Here is a 24,802-nt window from a genome sequence, read left to right on the forward strand (position 1 = left end):
GGAGGGGCCGCGTGTTTTGAGAAAGGGTATAATAGCAGTTTAGGTCCTTCTGCTTTTGTAATATTATGTCTTAGTCATTAATGAAACTTTATGATATTTTACTTCGAGCCTTTATCTTTCCATGTTTATTTTTTAGTCACCATCCTGTGTATTATACCATTTTTGTTTATGTTTGACTCTGGTTATAATATTTTCAAAATTTTCATTTCAGTAATCTTTTTTGTATATTGCTACTCTTAGGTATAATTCTTATTTACCGTTTAGAATTTATGGTTCATTTTATTTTAGTTTCGAATATTGTTTATGGTTTATTTCTATTTCTAGTAGCTTTATTGTTTAATATCTTCAATAGTTACCTTGATTATTTATGGTTTTACTATTTGGTCTTTCAAATCAACGTTAATATCATTTTGGTCCTTAGAATCACCAAGTGCTTGCCTTCTTTTCTTTGTATCATGGTTTGTAATTTATTTTTAGTCCTTCGTGTATGAATATATTTTATATATCATATATATGAATTATACTAAAAAATATATTATCCATGTTTGTTGTATATATATATGCTTTTATATATATTTTAATTAGCATTTATTTCTCCCATGTTTCTTTATCTATTGTATATTACTCCATTTTCAAGAACTTTATTTGTAGAACGGGCATGGAAAGCACTACTTGATCGAAGGGGTGTAATTTGATATGATATTCAAATGAAATATGAACTTGAAAACACAAGCCTTTTTATAAATTTATAAAAAAATCGTAGTTTTATTTTTATTAATCTTTATAATGTTTTATGTTTTTTTTTACTTTCATGTGGTTATATTTAATGTTGATATTAATGATGAATGTTTTGGGAAAATGAGTCACATTTTGTTTCATGCAAAATTGTGATATTGATATAAATTTTTTAAATATATAATTCAAAGATAGAATATTGTTTACAGATAAGACATAGGTGAGAAAGCTTTCCCGATGGAGGATTACGAATCTCGAGATTTCTTGTCAAGTTACAGATTTTTCTTTATTTAATCAATTCAGAGTGAATTAATTAATATTCAATGAATGGATCATAATTTAACTTTTACATCAAATTCATAATTTCACCATTACGACAACGTATAAGCGACTAAGTATCAATTTTGGGCGCTGTAGGGTGTTAATCCTTCCCCACACATAAATGACTCACGAAACCGTAAAATCAGATTTTTGGTAAAAACGGACCAATTCTTGTCTTAAAAATTACCTAGCCCAAAAGTCGATGGTGACTCCTATTCAATTTAATCCAAATTAATTCAAAATCATCAAATTTTCAAATCAAAGTTGTAGACACTAATTTTCCCCATTTTATTTTATTAATATTATTATCATTATTATTAAATAATAAATATTTTTTACAGGACCATTACAAATCAAACCCGAAGGCCCAGATCCAGAAGCCCAACCTGATCCAGACCCGGTTCAACAGCAGACCCAATCTAAGCCCACAAACCCGCGAAGCCCAAAACCCTAATGCATCTAGGGTTTCATCACCCTATCTCAACCAGCGCCACCTCAGCCACTACCAGATACTTGAACCCACCGCTACCACGACGCTACCTCGCCTTAAGACTCCAGAAGCCAGTTGCCCCTCTACATTGCAGCTCTAGGGTGAGTCACCACCATAGTTCGGTGACTCACCGAGGGCCACTCTTGTGCCCGGTCCGAGGAGAGCCTTGTCGATGCCTATAAAAATCCATCAACCACCTGCAAAAGAAAAAAACACGATGACCAGCAACAACGAGACACTGGTGAGGGAAACCTAGAGAGAAGGCAGAGAGAATTGTTATCTCTCTCTTTTAGAGAGAGAAAAAAAAGAAAAATGAAAGGCTTATGGCCTTTTCGGTTGGGTTAAGGGTATTTATACCCTCACCAAAACGACGTAGTTTTGGTGAGGGGCCTCTGTGTAATTTCCCGCATGGGAAAATTACGTCCTTAGCCCCTCGAAGTTTGTAAACTTCTATTTTAATCACTAAATCGAGTTTCAGCTTATTTTAATTTTATATTCTTGTTTTAGGTATTTATATTTTAGTCCCTTAATAATATTTATATATTCATAAGGTAAAATAGAATGTTTAGCCCCTATAATTTTAATAACTTTTTTTAACCCTAAATAATTAATTATGGTCAAATTATACTGTTAATACTTATATCTTATGATATTACTAATTATGTCTATTAAATTTTATATTTTATAATTTAATCATTAATTTTATATTATTTTCATTTTGACCATATGTTTTATTACTTTTACATTTTAATCTTATATTTTTAATTTCTTTTATTTTGGTCATTGTTTAATTATGATTTTTTTTATTATCCTTTATTTTTCAATATTTTAATTTAGTATTTTAATTATTATTCTTTATTTTATATTTATTTAATTTTATTCATATTAATATATATATATATATATATATGAAAGATTTGTAAATATTATTTGATTAATTTCACAAATTAATTAAATAATCATATTTTTTTAGATATTAAGAAATGAACTGTCTTAAAGTAACTAGATGTCCTTTTCTGCTATTTTTAAATAAATACCCTACTTATAAAAACCCAAAAAAATATTTTAGTATGATTTTCTTAGGAATAATTATCATATTTTATTATTATTTTTTTAATATTAAGAAATGGGTTGTCTTAAAGTAACTAGATGCTCTTTTTTAATATTTTTAAATAAATAAATAACCTACTTATATATATATATATATATATATATATATATATATATATATATATATATATATATATATGTGTGTGTGTGTGTGTGTGTGTGTGTGTGTGTGTGTGTGTGTGTGTGTGTGTGTGTGTGTGTGTGTGTGTGTGTTGTGTGTGTGTTTACTTTAGATCTATTTTTCCTTAAAAGTTTATATAATTGAATCTGAAATAATAAGATCATAAATTAAATTTATATTTAAATTCTTAGATTTCCACTAATAGAGATAATTTATAATTCACGAGTACCAATTTTTGGCGTTGTGGGGGTGCTAATCCTTCCCCAAACGTAACCGACCGCTAATCCTTTTTTATGAATTTTTGGTTAAATGTAGACCGATTTATCTTTTAACTAATTTTTTCGTAAAAACTCTCTTAAAAGGTGATTTTGAGGTATTCGACCTACCAAACCCAAAAGGTCGATGGTGACTCTAAAACGTTTCCTTAAAAAACCATTTATTTATTCACTTACTTTTCCGCCAATGAAATATTCGTGCCCAGGTGAAAATCAGTTACGACAGCTTGACGACTCCTCTGGGGATCCTGGTCAAACCTAAATCAATTATATATTGTCTCTATAGTTGGAAATTGAGAATTGATTTTTATTTGATTTATGACTCTTTCGATTTCTTTCAATTTATTTTATACTATTGTATATTAATATTTGATTGACTTTTAGATATTAGGATTCAATTTTTGTGATGCTTTGTCAAAGGTTTGAGAATTTCTCCTCACACACAAACACTTGCATTGCATAACATATGCTATATACTATAGTTCTTTTCCCTTTTCCCTTTTAAGTGGGAGTGAAAGCGACGTCTTCGTGAGAATTTATTTTCCTTGTCAGACCTAGCAAGTAACTTTAGGGGTTCATATCCCTATATCTTCGTGAGAATTTATTCTCCGTGTCAAGCACATGGAAATGTGCCATCTCGAATTAAACTCGATCCGCTTAAGTTTGTAATGGACTAGGATTGAGGGTTTGTCCACCCAAGGGGACACCAACAAGGACAATTCAAGTACCTTTACTACTAGAACTAAAACCCTGCATATAATAAACCGTAGAAATTTACCTGATCTAAGACAATGCTAAAACTCTGTCCGTAGGTGTACACAAAGGTGAAATAAACTCTAACTTTTGACTTTTAATTTATTTGATTTTTTCTGAATAAATGCATGCGAACCTAGAAATCATGCGGTTAGGTTAACTTTTCCAAACAAAGCATGGAACTAGAAAGCATGGGGTTAGGATATATAATATTTTCTTTCTATTAATTGGTATTAACCATTTTATTTTTTTCTTATTTTTTATTTATTTATTTTTCATACATTTTATTTTGCTCTAACTTGTTAATATTAATATCTTTTGTTTGCATGTATTGCTCAATACATTTCTAAATCATGCATTAAAGCATTCATTTATTAAAAAAAGGATTTTAACTGAAGTGATTTTGGTTCTTACTTGTAGTAAAAACGCATAGCATCCGCACGACACAAGAAAAATGTCTAAAGAAATTGAGGATACGCTAGTCAAATTTGAGATAGAGCAAAAAGAGATGTAAGAAGAATTAAGGAGAAAGTTGGCACAAATTGAAGCTAATATCGCAAACTCTCATATCGATCTACTGAAAAAGATTGAAGAAATATTTGAGAAGCATTTGACCACTGGAAAGAGTCTTGCTGAAAACCCCACATATCCTCTTGGTGTTACACTTGTTCACATTCCTGGGCACACCTTTGCGCATCAGTAAATCCAACCGACAGTCCATTTCACTGTTAAGAACCCATAATATCAGGCTGGAGCTTCGTTTTTCACTGACTGTCCTACTACTTCTGGGTCGAAGCCAAATAATTTTTTTACTGATAATGAGGTCCCTGACCCAAATGAATTAATTGAGAAGGAAAAATTTACCCAACGACTGAAAAATATAGAAGAGGTGATAAAATCTAGAGAGATGGTTGGATCATTTTATGGGTTTGACGCCGAAGAGCTAAGTTTGGTCCCCGACCTAGTTCTCTCACCAAAGTTCAAGGTTCCAGATTTCGAGAAGTATAATGGGACCACATTCCCTTCATCTCATATCACCATACACTATCATCACATGACTGAATATGTGGAGAAGGAAGAATTATTGATTCACTGTTTTCAAGACAGTTTATCTGGACCTGCATCCATATGGTATAATCAACTAAAACGTTCTCAAATCTATTCTTGGAAAGACTTAGCTCAAGTCTTTTTGGGTTAAACAAAGACATGGTTGATATGTTCCCTGATTGAATAATATTGCAAAACATGAATATAAAGTGCAAAGAGAGCTTTCGACAATATTCACAACGATAGAGAGACATGGCTTCTCAAGTGCATCCACCAGTTACTGAAAAGGAGATCACTACCCTATTCATCAGTACATTAAAATTTTCTTATATTAATCACATGATAGGGGCTTCCACTAATAATTTCTCTGACATCTTCATGTGTGGAGAAATGATTGAAATAGCTATCAAGAATGATAGTATAAGAGGCTTTGGCAGTACAGACATCGAGAAAGAAACCGAGATCAATACAGTGAGGTTTTACTCAGCTAATCATGGGACCAAATCTTATAGAATGACCAGAGAGAAGACTCATATCAGTGAAATTCCAATGATATATGAAGAACTGATCCCATTACTAGTTCAGTAGAATCTTGTGACTCCAGTTCAGTTTAAACCGAAAGAACCTCCATTTACTGAACTGAATGATGTTAATGCAATATGTAGCTACCACATGGGAAGCTCGGGACATACTATTGAGAATTTTGGGGCATTTAAGCGCAAGGTTCATAATTTAATTGAATCAGGGGCATGGACATTCAAGGAATGATTGGGCAAGCCTAATAAACAAGTGGAAGTTGTTATCTACCACTGTAGTACTTTCTATTGTCAACATCTTGTTTTAACATGTTTTTTGTTCATTTCTCCGCCTTTTGTGTAATGAATAAATTTATGTTGTTTTTAAGGTTATGAGTATTGAATCAATTTTGCAATGTTACATTTCTTTGAATATTAACGAGATTAAAAACTCTCCATGATTAGAGTTACACATCTTTGACAAAGTATCAAGATTGAAAACTGGAAAAACAAGGACCCTTGACCTTACTTCAGAAGAAATATACCCAAACACTATCCTGTTACAAATATGAGATAGTCTTCTCCTATTGCAAAAAGGCTTGATATTTATATATATGAGCTTACAACATGGGGCATCATTTGTGTATTACATTGCAAAATCGATTAGACTACTTTTCTATTGATGACGTTTGATGATGAACGTAATCTTCACAAATAGATAAATCTAGTTTAAGTCAGTTGTTTGAAAATTGAACTCTAACGAAGAGATTTTCTTATTTCCACCCAAAGAACCTAGACTATAATATGTTCTTCTTAACAAGCTTAAGAAGTTGGAGTTGTATACAATAAAGCTTGAATTGTCCCTCTAAAACAATTGGTTAATCACCTTGGCTTTATGGATAAGTTTCAAATAGCAAAAAGAAAAAGGAAAAAGAAAAAAAAGAGGTTATAAAGAGGGACTAAGGGAGTTAATAAACACCTGTTATAGTCAACTTTACATAAGCACTCAGAAATTTAGATTTTAGACTGATATTTTCGCACTGTTTTGGTTAGATGAGTCTAAATGAAAGATTCTAGAGAACTGAAATAGAGGTATTCTATAAAGTCTAGTGATTGGAAATCCTAGTTGCATCACTTTGTCCACATCCGGTTAAAATACGAAGTCCTTAAAGTGAGGCATGTGACAACGTTCACAAAGAGCGAGAGAGGAGTAACATATTAAATAGATGTACCCATAGAAAATAGGAAATCCATCCTGAAACCAAACCAAAATTTGATATTTGTCAAAGAGCTATACTTTTCAAACATTAAAGAGTTGTTAATTCTTTTGATATTCTTTGAATTCATGCTTATGATTTGATTCTATTGTGAACCTGTAAGAGGCAATATTTTACAAAATGCTTTCATTATTTGATAAAGAAATGAGGAAAAACATTTTTAAACAGGACAGTCTCAAATGAGGAAGGTCCTTGAAGCAAGTTATTGCCTATTCTACCTCTATTGTAGAAAACGAATAAATGAGGCCAGAATCATGAAGCATTTCACATTGTTGAAAGCAAGTGGTCCAAGAAGCCATAATTTTTGGAGATTTAAACTTGTAAACGCTCTTGTGACATTATCAGCAACTCATTAAGAATGATTGCCTAGTTCTAAAAGGGCATGCTGAAAGCTCATTTCAACTAGAAATGATCCATGTGGGGCGTTTTTGAAAGATCACTTTAGCATGAAAGTTTGGACATTTTGAAGGCCCATTCCAAACAGAAAAGATCCATGTGGGGCATTTTGAAAGCTCATATCATCAAAAAGCAAATGATGAACGCATTTTGAACGTTCGTATCAACAAATGTTGGGTCATGCTGAAGGCCCATATCATCTTATGGAAAGATCATTGATTTGAACAAATATTTCCAATGAGACTGAAAGGTATTAAGAATGAAAATGGTGAAACAATGACAGTGGAGCTGACTATATATAATTGCTTTGTTCATCATACAGTTGCATTATTCTGGTGATGTTACCTACATTGATGCTGACAAGCCAAAGCATCTCTCTTGTATTCCATTGAGTTTTGCCTTTTGGTGTCCTTGTGACATCATACAAAAGCCCTGAACATTATGCAAAGAGCTTCATTGATTGAGAAATCTAGGTAGAAGCCACAGTAAAGGACGAATATGTTGTCAAATGTTTTACAAACCAGTAATTATGGTCCTGAACCAATGTTACGATCATATGGTATTTCTATTTATTGGCCTATGATGAAGTTTGTCTTTTCAACCCCATAGTTAGAAGTGTAACACCCATAACCCTTGTAATTATACTATACAGATTATAGATGTCACCTGATATTTAAAAGCCATTTTCTTTCCAAAAGTGATTCAAAATTTATTTTCTTAAAATAGTAGTTGATATTATAAAAATATCATATCATATGAATTGTGTTTCATTATAACAAATTTAAAACAAAATATTTTTTATGAATAATGAACAGTGTATCGATGCACTGCTATAGTATGTGAACAGTGTATCGATGCACAAAAATTTCAAACTTAAAATGTGTATGGATGCACTACTACAGTAAATTCGGAAAAATACATATAAAAATTAAACTTTCATCATTGTAAATTTATCATGCTATTTCACAATTTGTTCAATAAAATAAATGAACATTATTAATTACATGTCACTATCTAAGTCAAATTACATCATAGGATGTCTTACTGATATTGAAATATACTCCTCGATGCTTGATGTCACTTTGAACTCTTTATTCCATTACTGCTTTTTACCTACGCGTGAAAATCAACACACGCTAAGTATAAACTTAGTGAGGCAATTAAAACAATATACAGTGCAATACAATTCATGCATGAATTTCAATGACAATATTCAAAATGCCATAAAATCATGTTATTTTCATATCAAATATTTTACCATGATCAAAATAATATAAAATCTCTTACCATTTATCCCATAAGCTCGTAAGCTTATTTTACCAATATACTTACCATTTAATACCATAAGCTCGTAAGCTTATTTTACCAATATACTTACCATTTATCCATAAGCTCGTAAGCTTATTTTACCAATACACTTACCATTATTCCATAACCATATACCATAGACAATAGCCCAATAAACAACCCTGAGGACCCTGGGTACACGAGTCAAATATAAGCACCGTAGTGCTAACCCGTATGACACATAAGGTCGTGTCCACCATCTGTACTAGGTATCCTTAAGTACAGTCACATATGACACATAAGGTCGTGCCCACCATATACACTAGGTATCCTTTAGTGTATCTCGTATGCAGCCTGCTGCTGGACTCTATGGCATGCCAACTATACCCTGTCCCTTAATGACTTACTTGGGCGTACAGTTTATTTTATTTGATCCATCCATGGCAAAGTATATTATCAATATTTAACATTGGGCAGTTCATACCTGAAAAACATTCATGATAAAACTCATATATGTTCATGATAACATCATATGCAAAAATCAGTGATCAATGCATTTTAGTTTCATACTTTGACATATCAATGTCATATCAATTTATAAAAATATGACATAATATCATGCTGATATAAACAAGGTCGACTTATCACAAGTCTTCTTGATGATGTATAAAACATCCATGTATAATGTCATGCATGTATTGCACTCACCTTAACACTTTATATCTTTCAAAATATGTGCCTCACTATTGTTCACAATATACCCTTGTTATACTTGACTTGCTTTAATCGCAAATCAATCATGATCTGTATAAACCATAATTTCATAACGATTACAAATGTTAGTATTTTACTAACATAAACATATCTCATAACAACTCCATAATATATTTGAAACTCATTATCTATCAAAATAATCAATACTTAACAATTCCTTTTAACATTGGAACCAACTTTTCCAATTTACACAAAATGGTCCTTCACATTTTATCACTTCGATTCTTAATACCAATAATTCCACCATTGAAATTATTACCCTTCAAATGCTTTTACAAAAGCATAATTACATTTACGTACTCTAACTATTCAAATGTTGTACTTAAATCACCAAACTTTTCAAACTTCCCAAAATAATCATATTTCACATCTAACACTCATTTAAATTCCAAAACAACAATTTCCAGCATAGTACATCAATTATAAAACACTTACACAACAACCTATCAATTTTCCATATTCAGACAACTCACACTACCTTTAAAGAATCAATATTTTGTATTGATATACACACTGGAATTCAATTCTGTTTCTTCCGTTGAAACCTATACTCGAATACGAATCTATACATATAAATAACTCCTTCTAATTCGTTCTGTACAATTTATGGTGAATTTTCAAAGTTGACCAACATAATTTGTTTTGCAGAATCTGCTGTCATATTTTTTTCTGACCTTTCCTTGCTTAAAAATTCATATCTTTTTGTATACACCTTGAAATTGATCCCCGATTGTTTTTAAAAAACTAGATCAATATATGAACACAAATATATAAAAATAACCTCTAAATTATTTTTATATAATTTCTAGTGAATTTTCTAACCCACTGCTAATTTCAAAATATAAATTGTTTTCTTTAACCTCATCCTTAGGTTCTTCATCAATTCTTACAACCAATTCTTTAAAATTACTTAACTCTTCATAACCCATAAAACACAATAAATCAACATCCCCTTCATCAACTCAAGATGAACTTGAACACTAACAATATTATCATTCAATATTGGTATAAAATGATAGCGTTTTTCACATACAACAATTTTCTATTTTCAGCATACTCAAAATCCTAAGGAAATTGCTTGAAAATTGAATTGAAACTTTCTCTTACCTTAGGAGAAAACCCACGCAGCTTTGGAGAAGAAGAGAGCAATTTGGATGAAATGTTGGGTGTATTTCATCTTTGTTTAAATTATATTCCACTATAAATGAATATAATATTCATTTAATTGGGATAAGACTGAATCACCCTTAATGAATCTTCTTATTCACCATAAAACCATGACAACTCATCCTTATCATATTTCAAAGTCAAAGCTGAATTATTTTGACTTTTATTTCTGAAATTTCCCCTGAATTTTTCAAATCTTGCGTTTTAGTCAATAAATTCCATTGTTTCGGTTAAATCTGAAAAATTAAACATTTCCAAACCAAATTTCTCTGATCTAAAATATTAAAAATAATATTTCCAACCATTTTATAACATCCTTCAACTTTTTGTAAAATTTCAATTTGATATGAATTTATCGATTCCTTACTGGCTTTAACCCTTTTTAATTATTCTTTACTAAAATTCCAAATCCAAAAATATGATTTTTATAAAACCCCACTCTCAAGAGTAAACTATCTATTTATGGAATAAAATTCTTTTTAGGAATTTTATCACTTAATTCCCAAAAATTTTCCAAGATTTATACTTTGACCATCAAACTTTCAAAATTTGCATTTTGGTCATTGTCTAAATTTTTGGGGCATTACAAGAAGTAAGAAATGATGAAGATTTCTTTCTATGAGAAGGGGCGCTGGAATTTCAACAACAAGAAACTAGTGGAGCCAACTAAGAATAAATGATAGGTTGTTGTTAAGCATCTCGACATGATATGGTATGAATGGCTTTATTCTAGCCATGATTAGATGTGGAGACATGAAAGAAATTAGGATAAATCCTCCTTGTGATGTGTTTCAAGAGTCAAATTAGAACAAACGTTTCTCTCCTATTTAATCTCTGTTGAGTTTGGCATATCTATATCTACATTCTTCAAAGATGATAGATTTTTTTTTCAAAGGTGAAAGCTTTATTAGATTTCTGCACAAGTCCGGAGAAATAAAGTTGGTTTTATCAAAGACAAAATGGGGGCATCCAGGTCATAATTCTGATTGCAGCAAGAGTTCCACAAAGAAAACATTTCTTCTAAGACTTTTATAAAGCAAAGAAAACAAAAAGATTGCTCTTCCAAAAAAGAGAATGCCTGCTTGAAATGACATTTTGACTAAGTGAAGAAAGACCGAGTTTGCCACTTTAAAGTCAAATGAAGATGGATACAACATTCATGCATTCATAAGAACATCATTTGCATAATAGAAAATACATTACATTGATACATTTGATTGCATTCAAACATAAGGTTTTTACAGGTTTTCAAATGAAAAAAGAAGATTCATGATGACAAATACCTTACAAATAGAAGGTAGAATTCAAACCTCAAATGCAAGAATCACACAAACATTTGAAGAATAGATGGTCGTAATCTATAAGTGAAGCATTATTTTGAAGTGGGGCATGTTACCCAATCAACAAGTCATTTCGAAAAATGAGAAAAAAGTTTCCAAAGTTTCTTACTTAGTAAACTAATTCTTGAATTTATAAGTCCATCGGGCCATCTGTAAGTCTTTCGAGCATGATGTTTAAATCCTTCGGATTATCTGTAAGTCTTTCGAGCAGGATGATAAAGCTTTCAGGTCAACCATAAGATCTTCAGTGTTGGATGCTTTCAAATGAGATTTTAGAAACTAAGCCTTTCATTCCTAATTATCTCAAAAGAATTGTTAAAGGAATCTAAGCCTAACAAAGAGGTTCCTTGACAACTAAGAAACTAAGATTTCTAGGGTTTCTTGATTTGTAAGTCATTCGGACCATTTTAAGTGTTTCGCGTATGATATTTAAATCCTTCGGGTCATCTGTAAGTCTTTCGAGCAAGATTATAAAACTTTCAGGTCATCCATAAGACCTTCAGTGCTGGATGTTTTAAAATGAGATTTTAGAAACTAAACCTTTCAGGGTTTCCTAATTATCTCAAAATAGTTGTTAAAGGAAGCTAAGCCTAACAAAGAGGTTCCTTTACAACTAAGAAACTAAGCTTTCGAGGGTTTTTTGATTCATAAGTCCGTCGAGCCATCTGTAAGTCTTTCGAGCTTGATGTGTAAATCCTCCGGGTTATTTGTAAGCCTTTCGAGCAAGATGATAAACCTCTGAGCCATTCATAAGACCTCCAGGCAGAATGTTTTCAACATTTCCATTACTTGATTCACGACTTTTCGAATCAACGACGTCTCTTAAAAACAAAATTTATCTCACATGAGATAGTTCTTCTTCAAACAAATTTATTTTCATTCATTTAATTTGATGTCACATTTTTATCCAGATATTGAATATTTTACAAGAATTCCAAAGATTAACAAAGATTTCAGTAAAGATTCGAATCCATCACTCGATGGATCAACATTTTCAGAAGAAGTTTGTAATAAGAAGAACTCATCTGAAGAGGAATAAAAAGTTTATAATCTGAAGAACTTGTTCAACCTTAGCTCGACTCTATCACATAAGGAGATAGAGGAGAAGCATCAACATTTCTAGAAGGAGTTTGCAATAAGAAGATCTCATCTGAAGAAGATGAAGAAGTTCATAATCTGAAGAACTTATTCAACTTTTTACTCGACTCTATCGCAGAAGGAGATAAAGCAACATCAACATTTCCAGAAGGAGTTCGTAATAAGAAGAACTCATCTCGAGAGGAAGAAGTTCATAATCTGAAGAACTTGTTAAACCTTAGCTCGATTCATCGTAGAAGGAGATAGATCATCATCAACATTTCCATCTTAATCAAGAAAAGTCAAATGGACAAAAAATTATTGTCTTTTCATCTTTTCTCTATTCTTGTTAACACAAGAATGAGCAAAGAGGGTGTAATACCCCAAAAATTTAGACAATGACCAAAATGAAAATTTGGAAAGTTTGATGGTTAAAGTAGAAAATTTGGAAAAAGTTTGTGGAATTAAGTGATAATTTCCTAAAAAGAATTTTATTTCATAAATAGATGGTTTACTCTTGAGAATAGAGTTTTTATAGAAATCATATTTTTGGATTTGGAATTTTGGTAAAGAAAAATTAAAAGGGACAAAGCCGTTAAGAAAATCGGTATTTCAGATCGAGTTGGAATTTTACGAAATTTTGAAGGATATTATAATATGGTTGGAAATATTATTTTAATTTTTTGGATCAGAGAAATTTGGTTTGGAAATATGCAATTTTTCAGATTTAATCGAAACAGTGGAATTTAGTGACTAAAACACAAATTTTGAAAATTCAAGGTGAATTTCGGAAATAAAAGTCAAAATAATTCATGTTTGACTTTGTAATATGATAATGATCAGATGGCTTGGTTTTATGGTGATTATGGAGATTCATTAAGGGCAAAAATAGAAATTCTTATGGAATGGAATAAAAAATTCCATTAGGATATTATATTAGCATGTGATAGATATAATTAATATTAGAATAACAATATTGGGGGAACATTTCAGCTTCTTCTTCCTCCAAGGGCCGACACTTTCAAGCAAGAAAGGTAAGCATTTTTAGTTTGAATTTTGAAGCTATTTCTTGAGAATTTGAGTCGGTGTGGTTAGGAAAAATGTTCTACGTTCAATTCTCTACATTTTGACATGAATATTACTAGGGTTTCATGTTCAAGTTCATCTTGAATTGATGAAGGGGATTTTGATTCTTGTGTTTTATGGGTTTTGATGAGTTAAGTGATTTTAAAGAATTGGTTGTAAGAATTGATGAAGAACCTAAGAATGAAGTTAAAGAAAACAGTTTGGATTTTGAATCTGGCAGTAGGTTCGAAAATTCACCAGAAATATATAAAAATAATTTGGAGATTATTTTTATATATTATGTTCATATATCGATCTAGGTTTGTTTAAAACAAATGGGGATCAATTTCAAGTTGTATACAAAATGATATGAATTTTTAACCAAGGAAAGGTCAGAAAAATCGGACAGCAGATTCTACAAAACAGATTTTGTTGGTCAACTTTGAAATTTCACCATAAATTGTACCAAATGAATTAGAAGGAGTTATTTATATGGATAGATTCATATTCGAGTCTAGTTTCCAATGGAAGAAATGGAATTGAATTTCAGTGTGTATATCAATACAGAGTATTGATTCTTTAAAGGTAGTGTGAATTGTCTGAATATGGAAAATTGGTAGGTTGTTGTGTAAGTGTTGTATAATTGATATACTATGCTGGAAAATGTTGTTTTGGAATTAAAATGAGAGTTAGATTTGATATATGACTGTTTTGGAAGTTTAAAAAGATTTATGGTTTAAGTACAACATTTGTATAGTTGGGGTACTTAATGATAATTAGGCTTTTGTGAAAGCATTTGAATGGAAATAATTTCAATGAGGGAATTATTGGTATTAAGAATTTAAGTGGTAAAATGGTGAAGGACTATTTTGAGTAAATTGGAAAAGTTAGTTCCAATACTAAAAAGAATTAATAAGTGTTAAAGTATTTGGTGGTGAAGAGTTTGAAGTATGATTATGGAATTTATTTTGGAAATATATTTATGTTAGTACAATACTAACATATATATAGGTATGAATCTATATTTTGTACATATCATTATTTACTCAGTGTTCAAAGTGATTCGAGTATAGAAGGAAAGGTTTATTGTGGACAATAGTGAGACACAAATTTGGAAAAATTATAAAGTGTCAAGGTGAGTGCAATACATGCATGAAATTATACATAGATGTTTTATACATCATCAGGAAGACTTGCAATAAGTCGACCTTGTTTATATCGACATGATTTTATATCATTTTTTATAAATTGACATTGATATGTCAGAGTATGAAATTAAAATGCATTGATCACTGATTTTTGCATATGATTATTTACCATGAATGTTATTTCGGGTATGAACTGCCCCATTGTTAAATATTGATAATATACTTTGCCATGCCATAGAGTCCAGCAGCATGCTGCATATTCGGGAATAAACTAAAGGATACCTAGTGTATATGGTGGGTACGACCTTATGTACCATACGGGACTGTACTTAAGGATACCTAGTAAAGATGGTGGACACGACCTTATGTGTCATACTCGGGATAGCACTACGATGCTTATATTTGACTCGTGTACCTAGGGTCCTCAGGGTTGTATATTGGGCTATTGTCTATTGTTTATGGTTATTTTCTATGGTATATGGTTATGGAATAATGGCAAGTATATTGATAAAATAATCTTACGAGCTTATGGGATTTAAATGGTAAGTATGTTTTGTAAAAATAAACTTACGAGCTTATGGGATAAATGGTAAGGGATTTTATATTATTTTGATCATGGTAAAATATTGTTTATGTTAGTAAAATGATTTTATGGAAACACAATTTTTGACATTGAAAATCATACATGAGTTGTATTGCATTGTTATTGTTTTAATTGCCTCACTAAGTATATACTTAGCGTGTGATGATTTTCACGAGAAGGTAAAAAGCCAATATTGGATTAAAGTGTTCAAAGTAACATCAAGCATTGAGAGGTATATTTCAATATCAGTAAGACATCCTACGATGAAATTTGATTTTAGATAGTGGCATGTAATTTGAAAATGTTCAATTTATTTGTTGAATAAATTTTGGAAATTTTTATAGTGATGAAAGGTTAATTTTTATGTATTTTTATGTATTTTTGGAAGTTACTGTAGCAAATGTTTTCCCCATTTAGGGTACCGATATGAATTTGTTCAAAAAGCAAATGTTGAACGCATTTTGAACGTTCGTATCAGTAAATGTTAGGGTATGATGAAGGCCCATATTATCTTATGGAAAGATCATTGATTTGATCCAATGAGACTGAAAGGTATGAAGAATGAAAATGGTGAAACAGTGACAGTGGAGCTGACTATACATAATTGCTTTATTCATCATACAGTTGCATTATTCTGGTGATGTTACCTACATTGATGATGACAAGCCAAAGCATCTCACTTGTATTCCATTGAGTTTTGTCTTTTGGTGTCCTTGTGACGTCTTAAAAAAGCTCTGAACATTATGCAAAGAGCTTCATTGATTGAGAAATCTGGGTAAAAGCCACAGGAATGGATGAATGTGTTGTCAAATATCTTACGAACCAGTAATTATGGTGCTGAACCAATGTTACGATCTTATGGTATTTCCATTTATTGATCTAAGATGAAGTTTGTATTCTTCAACCCCAAGGTTAGAAGTAAGAAATGATGAAGATTTCTTTCCATGAGAAGGGGCGTTGGAATTTCAACAACAAGAAACTAGTGGAGCCAACTAAGTTTAAACGATAGGTTATTATTAAGAACCTCGACATGATATGGTCGAATGACTTTATTAGAGATATGATTAGATGTGGAGACATGAAAGAAAATAGGATAAATCCTCCTTGTGATGTGTTTCAAGAGTTAAATTAGAACAGACGTTGCTCTACTAATTAATCTCTGTTGAGTTTGGCATATCTATATCTACATTCTTCAAAGATGACAAATTCTCTTTTCAAAGGTGAAAGCTTTATTAGATTTCTGCATAAGTCCAAACAAAGAAAGTCATTTTTAACAAAGATAAAATAGGGGCATCCATGTCATAATTCTGATTGCAGCAAGAGTTCCACAAAGAAATCATTTCTTTTAAGACTTTAATGAAGCAAAGAAGAAACGAATAGTGCTCTTCCAAAAAGAGAATGCCAGCTTGAAATGACATTTTGACTAAGTCAAGGAAGACCGAGTTCTCCACTTTGAAGTCAAATGAAGATGGATTCAACATTCATGCATTCATAAGAACATCATCTGCATAATAGAAAATACATTACATTGATACATTTGATTGCACATAAGGTTTTTACAGGTTTTCAAATGAAAAAAGAAGATTCATGATAACAAATACCTTACAAATAGAAGGTAGAATTCAAACCTCAAATGCAAGAATCACACAAACATCTAAAGAATAGATGGTCGTAATCCATAAGTGAAGCATTATTTTGAAGTGGGGCATGTTACCCAATCAACACGTTATTTCAAAAAATGAGAAAACGATTTCCAAAGTTTCTCATTTAATCTTATCTGAAAATAAAATTGTTGAATAGTAAGAAAACGGTTTCCAAAGTTTCTTACTTAGAAAACTAATTCCCGAATTTATAAGTCCTTCGAGCCATCTGTAAGTCTTTCGAGCATGATGTTTAAATCCTTCGGGTCATCTGTAAGTCTTTCAAGCAAGAAGATAAGCCTTTGGGTCATCCATAAGTCCTTTAGTGATGAATGCTTTAAAATGAGATTTTAGAAACTAAGCCTTTTAGGGGTTTCCTAATTATCTCAAAAGAGTTGTTAAAGGAAGCTAAGCCTAACAAAGGGGTTCCTTGACAACTAAGAAACTAAGATTTCGAGGGTTTCTTGATTTGTAAATCCTTCAGGTCATCTGCAAGTCTTTCGACCATGATGTTTAAATCCTTCGGGTAATCTATAAGTCTTTCGAGCAAGATGATAAAACCTTCGGGTCATCCATAAGACCTTCAGTGCTGGATGTTTTCAAATGAGATTTTAGAAACTAAACCTTTCGGGGTTTCTTAATTATCTCAAAATAGTTGGTAAAGAAAGCTAAGCCTAATAAAGGGGTTCCTTGACAACTAAGAAACTAAGGTTTTGAGGGTTTCTTGATTAATAAGTCATTCGGGCCATCTGTAAGTCTTTCGATCTTGATGTGTAAATCATCTGGGGTCATCTATAAGCCTTCTGAGCAAGATGATAAGACCTTCGGGCCATTCATAAGATCTCGGGGAAGAATGTTTTCAACATTTCCATTGCTTGATTCATGACTTTTCGAATCAATGACGTCTCTTAAAAACAAATTTTATCTCACCTGAGATAGTTCTTCTTCAAACAAATTTATTTTATTCATTTAATTTCATGTCACGTTTTTATCCAGATATTGAATATTTTACAGGAATTCCAAAGATTTGAATCCATCACTCAATGGATCAACATTTCCATAAGAAGTTCATAATAAGAAGAACTCATCTGAATAGGAAGAAGAAGTTCATGAACTAAAGAACTTGTTCAACCTTAGGTCGACTTTATCACAGAAAGAGTAGAGCAACATCAACATTTCCAGAAGGAGTTCGTAATAAGAAGAACTCATCTAAAGAAGATGAAGAAGTTCATAATCTGAAGAACTTATTCAACTTTTTGCTTGACTCTATTGTAGTAGGAGATAAAGCAACATCAATATTTCCAGAAGGAGTTCGTAATAAGAAGAACTCATCTGGAGAGGAAGAAGAAGTTCATAATCTAAAGAACTTGTTCAACCTTAGCTCGATTCATCGCAGAAGGAGATAGATCATCATCAACATTTCCATCTTAATCAAGAAAGTCAAATAGACAAAAAACATTATTGTCTTTTCGTCTTTGCTCTATTCTTGTTAACACAAGAATGAGCAAAGAGGGGCAGCTGTATACACTAATTTTCCGCCATTTTATTTTAATAATAATATTATTATTATTATTAATATTTTATTAATATTATTATTATTATCATTATTATTAAATAAAAAATATTTTTTACAAACCTATTACAAATCAAACCCGAAGGCTCATATCCAAGCCTACAAACCCGATTCAACAACAGACCCGAACCAAGCCTACAAACCCAAGAAGCCCAAAACCCTAATGCATCTAGGGTTTCATCACCCTATCTCCACCAGCACTGCCTTAGCCACTGCCAGATGCTTGAACCCACTGTTGCCACGACGCTGCCTCTCCAGAAGACTCCAGAAGCCAGCTGCTCCTCTACGTTGCAACTCTAGGGTGAGTCACCACCATAGTTTGGTGACTCAGCGAGGGCCAATCTTGTGCCTAGTCTAAGGAGAGCCTCGTTGATGCCTATAAAAGGCTATTGACCACCTGTAAAAGAAAAAAAACATGACGCTGCCTAAACCAAAACGAGACACCGACAATAAGCAAAAAAAAAAACACACAGCAACACCGAACAGCAACGGCGGCAAAAACCAACAACCAACAAAAGGAGAAGAGAGAATGAGACTTATCACATCACTAGAGCCTCCACGTGCCTCTATGCGCCGCCTAAAATTTGAAATACTGAAGGTATTATTGTAGATCTACTCTGATTAGGAGCTTTTTAGGGGAAACGGAGGTTGAATCCTATCTTAGGGTGTTCGGGGCTTCATTTTGAGGTGATTTGGTAATTTCCATCGGCGGCGACGTACGACTACCACCCGGCGACCAGTTTCCCTCCGGTGAGGGAAACCAAGAGAGAAGACAAAGAGAATTGTTATCTCTCTCTTTTAGAGAGAGGAGAGAGAAAAAAGAAAAATGAAAGGCTTATGGCCTTTTTGGTTGGGTTAAGGGTAGTTATACCCTCACCAAAATGATGTAGCTTTGGTGAAGGGCCTCTGTGTAATTTCTTGCATGGGAAAATTACGTCCTCAACCCCCCGAAGTTTGCAAACTTCTATTTTAATCACTAAATCGAGTTTGAGTTTATTTTAATTTTATATTCGTATTTTATGTATTTATATTTTAGTCCCTTAATAATATTTATATATACATAAGGTAAAATAGCATGTTTAGCCCCTATAATTTTAATAACTTTTATTTTAACCCTACATAATTGATTATGGTCAAATTACACTGTTAATACTTATATCTTATGCTATTTCTAATTATGTCTATTAATTTTTATATTTTATAATTTAGTCATTGATTTTTTATATAATTTTCATTTTGACCATAAGTTTTATTACTTTTACATTTTAATCTTATATTTTTAATTTATTTTATTTTGGTCATTGTTTAATTATAATTTTATTTTATTTTTATTATTTTCCTTTATTTTTCAATATTTTAATTTACTATTTTAATTATTATTCTTTATTTTATATTTATTTAATTTTAGTCATATTAATATATATATATATATATGAAAGATTTGTAAATATTATTTGATTAATTTCACAAATTAATTAAATAATCATATTTATTTATTTTTTAAATATTAAGAAGTGTGATGTCTTAAAGTAACTAGATGTCATTTTCTGATATTTTTAAATAAATACCCTACTTATAAAAACCAAAAAAAAAATATTTTAGTATGATTTTTAGGAATAATTATCATATTTTTTATTTATTTATTTTTTAATATTAAGAAATGGGTTGTCTTAAAGTAACTAGATGTCATTTTCTAAAATTTTTAAATAAATAAATAACCTACTTATAATATATATATATATATATATATATATACTTTAGTTCTATTTTTCCTTAAATTTTTCTATAATTGAATCTGAAATAATTAGATCATAAATTAAATTTATATTCGAATCCTTAGATTTCCACTAATATAGACAATTTATAATCGACGAGTACCAATTTTGGGCGTTGTGGGGTGTTAATCCTTCCCCAAACGTAACCGACCACTAATCCCTTTTTATTACTAAAAAGAATGAATTTTTGGTTAAAAGCAGACAGGTTTATCTTTTAACTGATGTTTTCTTAAAAAATTCTCTTAAAAAGTGATTTTGAGGTATTTGACCTACCTAACCCAAAAAGTCGATGGCGACTCTAAAATATTTCCTTAAAAAAATCATTTTTTTATTCACTTACTTTTCTGCCAAAGGAAATTCGTACCCGTGCGAAAACTGGTTACGACAAAAGTCATAATTGTTTTTAAACTTAATTTGTTTTTCAAAAAAAAATTGTTATGACACCCTTCTCCTTCGATTGTGCTTTTGCAGTATCGAGATTGGAAACAAAGAGCTCACAGAGACCCATTCCGAATACCAGCATTACTGTTCCTAGCAGATATACATCTGGAAGAACAATACAGTGGCAATTAGAGGCCTTATCTCAATAGGATCTAACCATAAACATACATACTTACATGCATGCATGCATACATATAAAGATAAAACCTTCAAAACCTTTGTCATAGATTCTAATACTCAACAACATGTGATGCAGCACAGTAATTTATCCTTAATGATTTAATTCAAAATGATTAGAATCGTCAAAGGTTTGTCTTTGGTCCTGTGCGTCAACTAAACGCACACTGAAAGTCAAGCAAAGTTGTGAAACTTAGAAAGCAAGTTATATAGCTAGTCAAAAGATTGTGAGATTGAGACGGAGAAGATAACAGCCAGACTCACTGCTAGTTCTTACCAGGATCCTCAAAACCTACCTCAAGAGATGATTAATTGAATAAAAAAAGTGTAACATGGTACATCATAGGCAAGGAAGGATGCAATCATAGGGTCATCACTTTGAATTAAAAAAGGGTAAGGCCATCTATTCAGGCACCAAAGCACAAAGGGCGTTTGAAAAACATTGTTGAAGGTGCAGGCCGATCGAGCAAGCATCTAGACTTTCATGCTTAGTGTAATCGTCTTCCTCAATTTGGCAACCAAGCAGGATTTCCTCTTGGGTTACCTACTTTTGATGTTTTCCCACCTTCACCAAGCAGGATCAATAGAAAAGTAAAGTTTCTAAACGCAAATTAACTGACAACTCATATGAATTTGTCTAAGTAGCACTTTACTTCAACCTGCACGTTCTCATAATACCTATAAAAGTAAATATGCAAGAACATTAAGAATATGTTAGATAGTGTGAGAGTCGAGAGAAAATAATGCTTGGGAGTGGGAAGTAAATGATTTGGGAATTCATGACATAATGCTAAAGTCTATTAATCATGAAAAAAAACGTAGAAAGTTGTCACACAAGAAAATTATCAGCATGCCAATCCAGACTCCAAATCAATATAAGTCAATGGGAAGGAAAAGAAATTTTGGAGGGAATTACATAAGCTAGCAGTGGTTACACGGATCATTTGGTATCAGCCACTGTCAGCTTTTACACCAGATCCATACCATGATTTTCTTTTTTATCGAATGGTTTCAGACAGTTTTTAAAAGTAAAATTGAAAGAAAAAAAAAAGAGAGGAACGATGTAATGGACATTGATGCTGATGTAAAACCTAAATGAACTTTGACTAGGGAACATGCTTTCTGCCTGGAAACATAAGCATTAGTTGTATGCTGTAGAAGCAGTTTAGTAACAAGTGTATAATTTCACTTGACAATGTAGTATCTGGAGATTATGGCTATGTTAATTGAGACAGCATCAACTGAATTGTTGATAAGAAATAAAGGCAAGCTCAGTTGTTTCTTTGATTGGTACTCTATCATCCATAACCTTAAGAGAAAAAATATTGGAATGAACAAACCCTCACCTATGGCCTCAACCAGCAACAAAATAACCTTGCTCCGATCTACAAAATATTCGACGAAAGATGACACGATAATAGTGCAGCCCTGCAAAATCATAAGTCCATTTAAGATATCAGACTAATGCAATAATATAAGTCACCTCGTGTAACATGTGGTACATATTCATAAAAAACATGATAAATTATGTATTCTCCAGGATATATTATCAGCTTAGAATATGCAGTATAGAACAAAGTAAAAATAGTACATTTACATCCATGATGAAACAAAGAATTGATCCTGTTAAAGAGCCAAGAACAACCAAAAGAGTCATAAACCGAGATCGATAAATGACCTATAAAATACACCCAAAAATGGAGATAAGTCTTAGACACAATATCTTATTTAAAAACCATAGAGAACATTAGACCTTCTCTATGAACTCTTCTTATCTTCGAAGTAGATGGATGAAGTTTGGGTGTCCAAATGGGGATTGGCTGCAGAAAAGGCTACTGATGGGACTTGAGTACGACCCAGAGATGTTCTGGTGTATGGGAATTTTGAGGAGGCACAAGGAGGGTGAAGTAGAGATACCCCTTTGGATTTTGTCCCAAACAATGAGAATTGTGGTAGAATTGCATCAATGGCGAGTTAGTTCTAAGGGGTTTCGGGTGAAATGCAGAGGAGATTGTAATTTCATCTTCATGGTGACACGGGGCTAGACTGTTGGCTAGCTGGTCGGTGCAACCCTTAGTCGCTTTGCTCGGTTGCTGGGCGCAAAGGCAGCCTTGAAAGCTAAGTTTGGTTGCTTAACTTGTTGCGAAAGTAAGAACAAAGTGAGTATGAACGGAAATAAGAGATGCAAGAGAGTATTTGGCTTGAAATTCGGATTAGTCTTATTTCCAAGAGAAAGAATGAATGAATACAATGGGGGTGGGGAGGCCCCCTTTTATAATGAGAATCCCCTAAGAGTTAATGACTAAGTATACTTCTACTGTAACTAAAAGTACATCCCTACTTTAGTTAAAAGTCTAAAGGTTGAATCCTACTTAAACAAGGATGGTGGCTTTGTCCTTTTTCTTTGAAAGGGTCGTTCATGGTTGGGAAAGGGCCCGAGTCTCGGTGTGCTCGACCTTATCCAATTATGGTGCGAGTTTGGCACATCCCTTGGGCGTTTTGAGGCAGACTTGGCATACCGCCTGATGCTTCTGGGCTTGGGAGTGATTTGGTGGGCGCGGATGTGGGCTAGTGGATGTTGGACTCGCCCTCATGGTCGTGGCTCGTGACATTCTCCCCTACTAGTTCTAGTGAGGCCCTCGTCGCTTGGCCTGAATGAAATTACTTGATTTTTTCCCTTGAATTGCCATAGGGCTTCGGCAGGTTCTTAGCTCCCCTCGCTTTCGGGAAGCCCCTTCCATTGAACAAGGTATTCGTGCCTTGGTTTGTGCCCTACTCGGTTATTGGCTTTTTCCGCGTGGATGGCTTTTACTTCCCTTTTGTAAGAGGCTTTTATTCCAACTGGAGCTCAATAGGAAATACTTCAGTTGGGATCATCTTTGTTTGGGTCAAAAGACTTGAGTAAGCTCACGTGTAACACAGGGTGAGCCCTGATGGTTTGTGGCAAGTCTAACTTGTAGGCCATGGTGCCTATTCGTTTCTTGATTTTGATGGTCTTTTATATCTTCGCACCAACTCTTTATGTTTTTCTTGGTTGCGTAAGATGTTTGTGAGTTTGACAAGGACTAGGTTTCCTTCTTGGAAATATATGTCCCTTTGATTTTTGTCTACCCACTTCTTAGTACGTTTTCCTGCTTTATATAGTCAGGCTCGGGCAAACTCATGGTTGTCTTGCCATTCCTTGTCAAATTGATAGGCTAATGGATTGGGTCCTTGGTACCCGGTTATAACCGTGTTAGGTGCAAGCGGTTGCTACTCATTTATAATCTTGAACATGCTTTGGTTGGTGGCTTCGCTCTTTTGCAAGTTGTAGGAAAATTGTACCACGTCTAGAAGCTTTGGCCAGTCGCGTTGTGTAGCATTTACGTAGTGCCTAAGATAAATTTCTAGGAGGGTATTGACTCTTTCAGTTTGACCATCGGTTTGTGGGTGGAATGTAGTTGAAAAGTTTAGGCTTGTCCCCATCAATTTGAATAGCTTGGTCCAAAACCTACCCGTGAATCAGGTGTCTCGGTCGCTGATGATTGTCTTTGGAATGCCCCAATATTTTACTACATGTTTGAGTAACAAGCGGGCTTCTTCCTTGGTTGGGCATACTTTAGATACATGAATGAATGTTCCATACTTGGAGAACCTATTAACAACCACCTTATGCTTGATAGTCCATCTAAGTGTGGGAGTCCAATGATAAAGTCCATTGAGTTGCTTTCCCATG

The 24,802-nt window shown here is 32.6% G+C and overlaps 1 pseudogene; it reads right to left on the reverse strand.

Moving 5' to 3' along the window:
- LOC120200412 overlaps positions 1-23,681 on the reverse strand; it is a 47,036-nt pseudogene extending 23,355 nt beyond the window's left edge.
- Positions 23,682-24,802: the final 1,121 nt, after the last annotated feature.

This window comes from Hibiscus syriacus, unplaced genomic scaffold (assembly GCF_006381635.1).
Source record: "Hibiscus syriacus cultivar Baekdansim isolate YM2019G1 unplaced genomic scaffold, ASM638163v2 tig00005974_pilon, whole genome shotgun sequence".
Classification (NCBI taxonomy): domain Eukaryota; kingdom Viridiplantae; phylum Streptophyta; class Magnoliopsida; order Malvales; family Malvaceae; genus Hibiscus; species Hibiscus syriacus.